Below are 10,882 nucleotides of genomic sequence, written 5' to 3'. Positions count from 1 at the left end.
ATATACAAAGAAAAAAGAATCCTGGCAGAACAAAGATCTACAGAAATATAACCCAGGAAGCTCTAAAGCCACAAAGACTCACATTAAAGGAAATATAAATTCCTAACCTGTTGCCTGTAAGCTAAATTAAACAAAGATTTTCTTAATAAATAAATAAATAAATAAATAAAATGTTTGTGTGTAAATTAAATATGGTGCTATCATCTTTATTTTTAACTTATACAAAGAGAAAAGAATCCTGGCAGAACAAAGATCTACAGAAATATAACCCAGGAAGCTCTAAAGCCACAAAGACTCACATTAAAGGAAATATAAATTCCTAACCTGCTGCCTGTAAGCTAATTAAACAATAAGATTTTCTTGAAAATAATTAGGCCCTATAAAATCATGGAGGGCAGGGGCACTGTGTCCTCTGAATATATCCCTGGACCTGTCTTAAACTTTAACTTAGTAGAAGTTACCTTTAGGGCAGCCCTAAGGTCACTAACATATTTTTCTCACTTGCAGAATGAGACCATCACAAAAGAAAAGGATGTTCTTTACCTTGTGTTTATTTAATAAAGCATATGTTGGGTACATACAATGACAAACTATTAGAAAAGCACTGAATTGAGTATTTCCTCTATGCGATACTCAATGGGCTCATTTAATAATTCACTGCAATTTCACTGAACTGAATGATTGTTTTGGTGCTGTGCAAACAACAGTAGGTTTTCTACTGTTCATCCTTATGATGTAGTGGCTTTTGAAGTATGATTACAGTGACCCTATGTACTCAGATATTCTGAAAAGTGTTTGTGAAATATAGATAATATCTGCTACTGTCAACATTATTTACTGGAAACAATAAAAGTTCAGTACCAAACTGAACTTTAGAACTGATTTTAGAATTTTTAAAATAATTTTTAAAGAATGTTTGCCATGAAGAAATTGTTATAAGATGTACCATCACAGAGAGTTTGATTCATTTAAGAATTAAAATTATTCACTGTGTATTATTCATAGATCATTTCATTTGAACACTCCTTAGTGAGTAAACTCTCAGTGTATAAAAATAGTAAAATATTATTCGAAGAGTACAACACAGTAACCTTATTTTCACCCTGTTGAGCTTGCATACCTGAAACAAGGAATAACATTCTTCTCAAATATTCCTGATAAGGTCATTTTTCCTTCTTAAAGCATAAAAAATTTCTTGGTAAATGGAAAGACCTATTTATTCTAATTTGTTATAGTTGCCATAACAAAATGCCACAGACTGGGTGGCTTGAACAAAAATTTATTTTTTTGCAATTCTGAAGGTATCGGTAGGGTTGATTTTTCCTGAGGCCTTTCTTTGCTTACAGATGGACACTTTCTAGCTGCTTTGTATTCACATGGTTGTCCCTCTGGGCAGACATGCAAGCCTGATGTTTTAATCTCTTAGTCTAAGGATAGTACATAGTTTGGATTTGGGCCCGCCCAAATGGTCTCATTTTAACTTACTTACCTCTTTAAAGGTCCTATTTCCAAATACCTTCACATTCTGAGGTACTGGGTTTAGGGTTTCAATACATGAATTTTGGGAGTAAACAAGTCAGCCCATAATACTACTACAGATAAAATCTGTTTTCATGTGAAAATATCTTTACTTCATTCTCATTATTAGAATATTAGAAGCCTGGTGCCCAACATTCATGCACTGGGGGGGGGGCTCTCACAGTCTGGGACCCCTAACTCCTTACCACCTCCTACAGCATAGGTGGGAGAGGCTCCCACTACCACTGCTGCACTCATCAGCCATGAGCCCAGCTTCTGGCTGATCAGTGTTCCTCCTGTAGGAGCACACTGACCACCAGGGGGCAGCTCCTGCATTGAGTGTCTGCCCCCTGGTGGTCAGTAAATGTCATAGAGACAGGTAGTTCTGCTGGTGGTTCCACCATTCGGTCGATTTGCATATTAGGATTTTATTATATAGAATAGTTTTGCTGGTTACAAATTCTAAATTGCCAGCATTGTATAAATGTTATTCCATTGTTTCCTGGCTTCCACTATTGTTGTTTAAAAGTCTTCTCATTTCCAACTTTCACTTCTTTTTAGACATTTTTTCTTTTCCCTTTGGCTGTTTTTAAATTCTTCTCTTTGTCTTTGGTGTTCTGCAGTTTTATTATATATCTATGTATAGACTTTTAAAATTTTTCTCCTTGGTATATGGGGTGCTACCCTTATTTGTAGAGTTATATTTCTCATCTGTTTTAAACATCAGCTATTTCTTTTTAATATTGCTGTTCTACTCTTCTCCTTATTATATCATTTTGGCATTCTATTAGACATATTGTGGATCTTTATATTGTATTCTCCATGTCTCTTAATTTCTCAATTTTATTTTTAATCCTCTTTAGCTCTTTGAACCACATTTTGATATTTCTTTAGCTCTTACTTCCAGCTCACTAATATTATTTTCAACTCTTTGTTCTTCTGTTTGACATGTATATTGACTTTTTAACATCAACTTTTTTTCATTTTTACAAATTTAGTTATTTTTCTAATACATCTAGTACTGTTTAAAAGTCTCTTGATCCTTGTGCACTTTTTATTTTCAAATTTTATTTTAAATATTTTATAATAGTATTTAAGTTTTTACCTTGCCTGGCTGGCGTGGCTCAGCGATTGATGATTGAGCCATGAACCAGGAAGTCAGGGTTCAATTCTGGGTGAGGGCACATGCCTGGGTTGTGGGCTCGATCTTGACTGAATTATTACTATAATGGTTACTATAATTTTCTAATATTACCTCTTCTACATTTAATAGTCATTATTCCACTATAGCAAAGAGCTTTCTCTTATCTCTATGTACTTATTTAATAATTTAGTTATATCAGTGAAGATTCATGGATTCCCATTTTATTCAGTGTGATAGAATCCACTAGTATTGTTTTATTTTTATTTATTTTTTTATCCTCACCTGAGGATATTTTTTCCATTGATTTTTTTTTTCTTAGAGAGAGTGGAGGGGAGGGAAGATGGCAAGAGAAAGAGAGAGAGAAACATCGACGTGAGAAAAACACATCAATTGACTGCCTCCCTCAAGTGCCCCGACCCAGGCCAGGGATCAAGCCAACAACTGAGACACATGCCTTTCCTTGACCAGGAACTAAATCCACAACCCTTTAGTCCGAGGGCTGGTCCTCTAACCACTGAGAAAACTGTCATGGCAATATTGTTGTTTTGATGGTTAAATTGTCCCAGATTTGGCCAATTAGAGCTCCTTCAAACTATTTTATATATCCGTTGTCCATGTCCCCATCATTCATTGAATATACTCTGACTTTCTGGTATAAGACATTGCTATCCCTGCCTCAACCCTGAAATCAAGCCATTTCTCCAAAGAGCTCTAGGTATTATTTAGTGAAGAATGGTATTTAGAATGAAGATCTAGGTCTTAGCTCTGCTTTTTATAACCTGATATCTCAGGCACTCTGAAGTAGACAAAGCAACAAAATATATGTATGCAGATACATATGTGCATGTCTATATACACACAATTTTACATTCATTTCTATATCTATCTATGCATAATTGAAAGTCATAAATTCACCCAGTATGTGCAATTTAATTTAATGCCACATGGTACATTCCATATTTTCCCTTTGCATATTAGTAACATCCATCTCAAAAGTGAGAACTATTATTCCCATTATCCTCAATCCATTCAGTTATTTATTGTATGTAACCTGCTGGGCCTCCACCCTACTTGGGCCAATCCTCATGAATTAATATTTTATTGGACTCAATCTGTGGGAACCCTGAAGGTCTGCAGTGAGATCACTCTCCTATAGAGGATCTGGGTTTCCTCCTACCAAGAGCCAAAGGTACAACTAGTGTGAGATAATGTAAACTCTCCTACCAAGCACCCTGGTTAATTCAGAAGCTTTAAGTTAGCAATCTCGCATCACAGCAAGTCTCAGTCTATGTCTCCTTGTCCCAGCACTGACCATTCTCCTTTCTGATATCAGTCCTCTGGTTGTTGGGGGGTGGGGATGTTTGTGAGAGTAGGTGTCTTGTTTCTTTGTGGGTTTTTTGTTTTGTTTTATTTTGTTTTGTGTTGTTTGGTTTTTCTGTTTGTTTTGTTTTTGGATGCTCTTTGTTTCTTTATTTCTTTGTTTTTAACATTAAAGATTTCCATTGGCTTCTTGCAATCCCACAAATGCTTCTAAAGTAAGGCTTCTAATTTATCCAAATTCATTTGTACTAAGTAGTAGATAGCTTTAGAGCATCTAATCAGCCCTACCTTGTCATTACGTGTCCATATGCTTATTTGAGTTGGTCTTTCGCTATGTCACAAAACTATTAATGCTCTTGAAACACCCTGGGAATCTCTGTGATAGCCTGGTTACTGTTTTAAGGCAGAAAAAAAAAAGTCAGACTAGAGAAGTTATTGGGTAATACTTCTATTTTGTTATTATCAGAAAATGGGAATTCTTTATAGCAATGTTGTGATAAGAATAATTCTTTTTCTTAATCTTAAAGATAAAAAGGTCTTTAACATTCCTTTGATTCACTCCCCTAATTTATAAACATGGGGAAAATGCATCCCGGAGAGGAAGGATTTCCACCAAAGTAAATGGCATTTTGGTGGGCTTGCTTAGATTTATTTAGAACTCAGGTTTCTGATCTACTATCCCTAATTTATTTCTGTCCAATCTTCTTTTTCTAACCAAACCCTATGATTCTTTTTTTAAAGCATGTTTTAATGTTTAAAATAATACATGACCATTTTAGAAAAAACTGTAAATGTATAAAAAGTATAAAGAAAATAAACTTTATTTACAATCCTACTACCTGGAGATACTATTAACATTTTGGAATTTTTAATGCTTACATCCTTTATTTTCATAGCTGAGATCATACCATATAGTTTTGTGTCTTTTTTCACATAATATCATTAATATTTCCTCACTTCATTAAAATCTCTTCATAAGCATTATTTTTGATGCTACATAATATTTCATCATATGGATGTACTTAAGTATAGTGAACTATTCACCTTCACTAAATATTTAGATTGTTCCTTTTTTTCCAACTATACATAATGTTCTAAAAAATATTATTTTTTATTTAATGTTAGTCCACACTAATGATTATTCTTAAAAGCAGATTCCTAGAAGTAGAAGTACTATGTCAAAGAATCTGAATGTAATTAAGATTCCTTATATATGCTGCCAAATTACTTTCCAGGAAGATAGCAACAATTTATGGACACATAATGACAAGGTAGGGTTGGTCTTGCAAAAGAAACCATAAACAAAATAACAAGAAATCCCACCGCATAGGAAAACATATTTGCTGCCTTAACCGGTTTGGCTCAGTGGATAGAGCGTTGGCCTGCGGACTCAAGGGTCCCAGGTTCGATTCCGGTCAAGGGCATGTACCTTGGTTGTGGGCACATACCCAGTAGGGAGTGCGCAGGAGGCAGCTGATCAATGTTTCTCTCTCATCGATGTTTCTAACTCTCTACCCCTCTCCTTTCTTCTCTATAAAAAATCAATAAAATGCATTTTTTTTTAAAAAAAACATATTTGCCAATGTGATATCTGATAAGGGTTTAATCTTCAAAATTTATAGGGAACTCATACAACTTAACAAGAGGAAGATAAACAATCCAATCAAAAACCATGCAAAGTATCTAAATAGATACTTCTTGAAAGAGGACATATGAAAAAAATGCTCAAAATCACTAATCATCAGAGAGATTCAAATCCAAACAACAATGGAGTACCACTTCACACCAGTCAGAATGGCTATCATCACCAAATCAACAAATGGTAAGTGCTAGCAAGGATATGGAGAAAAGGGAACCCTCTTGCACTACTGGTAAGATTGCAGATTGGTACAGCCTCTGTGGAAAACAGTATGGAGTTTCCTCAAAAAATTAAAAATGGAACTCCCATTTGGCCCTGTGATCCCACTTCTAGGAATATATCCCAAGAAATCAGAAACACCAGTCAGAAAGAACACATGTACCCTATGTTCATAGCAACGAAATTTACTAGTATAATAGCTAAGATTTAGAAACAGCCTAAGTACCCATTCAAGGGCATGTACCTTGGTTGTGGGCCCATCCCCAGTTTGGGGTGTGCATGAGGCAGCTGATTGATGTTTCTCTCTCATCGATATTTCAAACTCTCTATCCCTCTCCCTTCCTCTCTGTAAAAAATCAATAAAATATATATTTAAAAAAAAATAGATCCAGAGACAGAAACAGAAACATCGAACAGACCATCAAACCTCAGAGGGGAGGCAGGGAAGGGTGGGCAGGGAGGCCAGGAGGGAGAGGGGGAAGGGGGAGGTAGCACTAAAGAGATCAACCAAAGAACTTGTATGCATATAAGCATAACCAATGGACACAGACAATAGGGAGGTGAAGGCCGGGACTGGAGGGTGGGGGCAGGCTGGGAGAGGACAATGTGGGGGAAGTAAGCATATGTAATACTTCCAACAATAAAGAATTTAAAAGAAAGAGAGAGAAAGAGAGAGAGAGCGCTGGTCTTAATGTCCTTACCATGGTTCTTCCATTTGGGTTTGACCACTCTCAAGCATTGCTTTTCATTATTTCCTAAAGTTCCAAAGTCACAGAGCTCTTGAATTATGGAATGGAGCCTGGGGATACCATAGGCATCCTTCCAAGTAGGTACGAGTGACCACGGGAGCACTTGAGAAGCCCTGCTTGTACAGATTGGCCCTTCTTCCTCTCCCTGAGGCAACATAATCTTATGGGAGATCGCAGGTTCATGAATTAGACATAACAGGAATGTCCCCTTCCTATTCTGTGTCATCTCTGGTAAGAGAGGTAAGCCTCATGAAAACTTATTTTCCTTATCTATAAAATGTAATCTGATGCCTACCTAATTACAAGGATTAAACGTAAAATTGCCTGATAGTTCTTTATCCCCTAATTAGTCCTTCTTATCAAGCTTGAACATTTACCCTTAAGACAATTTTAAGAGCTAGATAAACCAGGATATGCTTTTTCTACAAGTCACAGTCAGTATACATAGCTTCCTACCATTTATCTGCCCCGTGAGTTGATATATTAGAAGCTTGCCTATTCGTAATGTAGCAGCATGAAAACATGAGACTTTCAAAAGACTGGCCTAGGAATTGGGCATCCAGGGCACAGAAATCCAAATGGGGCATTTTCATAAGCTATTTTATCACATTTCGGGTTGCTCTACCTGGACACAGAAGTGCCTGGCTAAGAGTTAACTGTGTACTGCAACCTCACCCTTGGTTATACATCTACTTTTTAAAAGCTTTTAAAAGCTTCACCCAGACCTACTGAATTGGAATCTATGTGGGATGGAGCCCAGGTATCTGTAATTTTTTAAAGCTCCCTAGTTGATTTTGATTCACTGCCAAGGTTGAGGTTTAATGGATAATGTGATTCACGGATTCTGGAATGTAAAAGCTGGAAATGGTCATCTAAACCTCTAATTAAACACCCTTGATTTATAGATTAGGAACTAAGGCCTACAGAGGTTCAATTACTTGCTAACCATCTCATAGTTTGGCAATAAGAGGACAAAAACCTAGAATTCTAGCACATCACCAGATTGTCTTCAAGAAGCTTATTAGATAGAAGAAAAATGTCTCAAAGAATGCAAAAATAAATTTTTAAAAGCAATTACTGCCATTTGGCATGGGGTTTTTACTGCTCTCATTTTCAAATGCTCACATTTCATATCGCATGTATATGTGGATGAAGAAATCGGATCTCCGTTCTCACCTGGCTGACGGGCCAGAAAGTGCTTACTTTGCCTTTTCTCTCCCCAGGAAGGAGTGGCTGCTGCTGCAAGCAGGATCTCTGTTGTCCTCAGTACGTTCAGTATTCTTGACTTTCCTGGTTTTCAAAACTGTTTGCATGTGCAGGATTCGAGGTTTTAGATGTTGGCAAAAAGGTTCTCCATGGGCTGCCACCTCAAAAACTCTTTTTTATTTCTAAAACGTAATTGTTATTATTACCATGAACTTTGTGAAGACCCCTTCTCTTAACATACACTGTTTCTTCTCTAGATAGTAAGGGTAGGAGCACCGAATGTTGAAAGTTGCTTAGGTACACAAGAGATCTGATGATGTCAAAGACTTTGGGTAGAAAAAGGACTTAACAAAATCAATATTTTACAGTTTCATTTTGACTACAGACAGCCTGCTAATGAACTTTTAATCACATTGTTTATGAAGTCTTAATTGAGGCTTTATTTTAACTTTTAAAGGTTTCCAAAAAAAAAAAAAATACCTAACCATACAAAAATGCCTGGCTAATTTTTATTCATTTGGGGCTATGCTGAAAAGTGCTAGGTCCTAAAATATTGCTTAAAGGCCCTTAGTTCACAGTTGACACGTTCTTAACATTTACAGTGATTCTAGAGACCCTTAGTATCTAGGACTACAGTTCCTCTCTCCGTGTTTTTCTTGGATTGGATTTACAGCCAACTGGTTGTAATTGACCCTCTATGGGGACAAGTTAGGATATGAACATATGATTTTCCTTTTTTAAAAAAGAGAGAGAGCAAGAGAGAGTGACCAAGAAAAAAAATCACCATTGATATTTATCTTAAACTTCCTTCATTTCCAGCTTCTCTGGCAGCAAGTCAAGCTGCTGTCATAAAGTAGAACTCTCAGTAAAAGAGGTTCCTAAAGGACACAGTACTGAATGCAGAACCACTTAAGAAAGAGTGAAATGGAAAAGACAAGCGTTTTCTGTTCTTTAGGGTGCACGCAGCACCTGAGTCTTTCCACAATAGTGGCCATTTCCACACAGGAAAATGAATCATAAACAGTCTAAGGACAAATGGGGACAGTGGGGACAAACCTCTATCAGGTATCCATGGACAGCAAAGGCCTGGCAATATACACAAGCCCTCCCAGCCCTGACAGCAATGCCTGCACCTCTCTCTAGGGAACTGACCCCAGCTCTCTCTGCGGAACTCAGCTGTGGCTCCTCTGTACTTCCTCAGTTAGTAAGCCAGTTCCCTAAAGAAAGAAAAACGAACTAAGGTTTCACTAAATGAAAGTCTGAAATTCCTTTTAATTTAACCTACCAGGGTTGGTTTTGAGGAGAGAGAAAAAAAGAAATAGAAATAATTCTGTATGGAGTGCATGAAATGCTTGTAAACTTATCCCCCAGAGAAACTTTCACTCCCATGCCTACTCTACAAAGTCCTGATTTGTGAGAATCTTATTTTAATCATCTAAATTCAGCCATGTCCCAAACTCTCTAACCTTATGGTCATGGCTTGGAGTTCCTTCCCCATGTGCTAGAAAACACAATGCAAATCATGCTATTCAACAGCTTCCAGTTTTCCCTTCAAAGGATGCTAAAAAGTTAACTACAACTGAAGCCTGTTTTATGTTAAAGTCCCAGGAGTGTAAATAGTCAAATAGAGACTTTTTAGTCATTAGCATTGAAAGAACATCACACACCAACTGCTTCACCTGGGCACGAGTGAGGAGTGCTGCTTTCTGTACAAAGCTGCTGACCACAGCGGGCGTTGGCCTAGCTGTCAGACTGTGAATAACACTGACCAGAGCAGGAGGCTGTTAAGCAGTGGCCAACGGATGCAGGGTTTCAGCGCATCCCGGTTTGGGTTCCTCAAGCTTCACACTAGCCTTACATTCTGCGGCACTGAAGCAGACGAGAGGCGGCCCTGGCCCATGGCATTCAATACTTACAAACCTGGCAGCTGGGTAGAGGGCATGTGGCAGCAAACCCTTGGCACCAATGACTTCAAAAAGCATCTCTTAAGCCTTGCGCTCTGCTATGAGAACTCCTGCCCTCTAGTAATAATAGGAGCCAAGAATTTTTGAATGCTTAATTGTGCTAAGGCCTTACCAGCGTTCCTTCACTAATTCCTCACAACCAGGAGGGAGATAATATCCTTATTCCTACTAGAGGCCCAGTGCACCTTGAAACTAACTGTAGGCCGCGAGGCTGCGGTAGGCACAGGAGCGGGTCTCGGCCCATCCTCCGTGCCCCCACCTGGCCCCTCCTGCCTTGGCCCCTAGTGCCCTGTCCGCTGGCAGCCCCATTCCGCTCCCATGCGCTGACAGCACTGGCCCCGCTCACACCCACTGACAGCATGGAGTGATTGGGGGCAGCGCAGGACGCTGGCAGTGGTGCGTGTGGCAGCTCTGGCACCAGCTGTGGGTGTGAGTGGGGCCAGCGCTGGCAGTGGGCGCAAGCGGCGGCTCCAACACCAGCAGCGGTTGTGAGCGGGCTGTCGCCTGCAGGTGCGAGAGGTGACTGCTGCCCCGATCGCCCCTCAGGAGCAGGGGGAGTGGAGAAGCTCTGAGGGGCAATTGGGGCCAGCAGCTGCTGCTCACACCTACTGATGGCACTGAGCAATCAGAGCCTGCACCGGGTGCTGGCAGCGGGTGCAAGTGGCGGTTCAGGCACCAGTGGCAGCAGGTGTGAGTGCCTGGCAGGACCGCAGCACACAGGAGCAAAGAATTTTCAGTAACCACCAGAGGCTCACCCTGATGATAGCAACCAGCACCCAGCCTTTGTCTGGTGCCCCCATTCACCTGCTCCACCATCTTGCCACAGCTGACACCCGCCATGTTCAGCTCTCTGCCTCCTGCTGGACACCCACCATGTTCTGTGTGTGCCCCCTGGTGGTTAGCACACATCATAGCGACCAGTTGTTCGGCGCCAGCAGCTGCTGCTCACACCTACTGATGGCACTGAGCAATCAGAGCCTGCACCGGGTGCTGGCAGCGGGTGCAAGTGGCGGTTCAGGCACCAGTGGCAGCAGGTGTGAGTGCCTGGCAGGACCGCAGCACACAGGAGCAAAGAATTTTCAGCAACCACCAGAGGCTCCCCCTGATGATAGCAACCAGCAAC

This window comes from Myotis davidii, unplaced genomic scaffold, assembly GCF_000327345.1.
Source record: "Myotis davidii unplaced genomic scaffold, ASM32734v1 scaffold730, whole genome shotgun sequence".
NCBI classification, from domain to species: Eukaryota; Metazoa; Chordata; class Mammalia; order Chiroptera; family Vespertilionidae; genus Myotis; species Myotis davidii.
Note: the sequence above shows the minus strand (reverse complement) of the source record.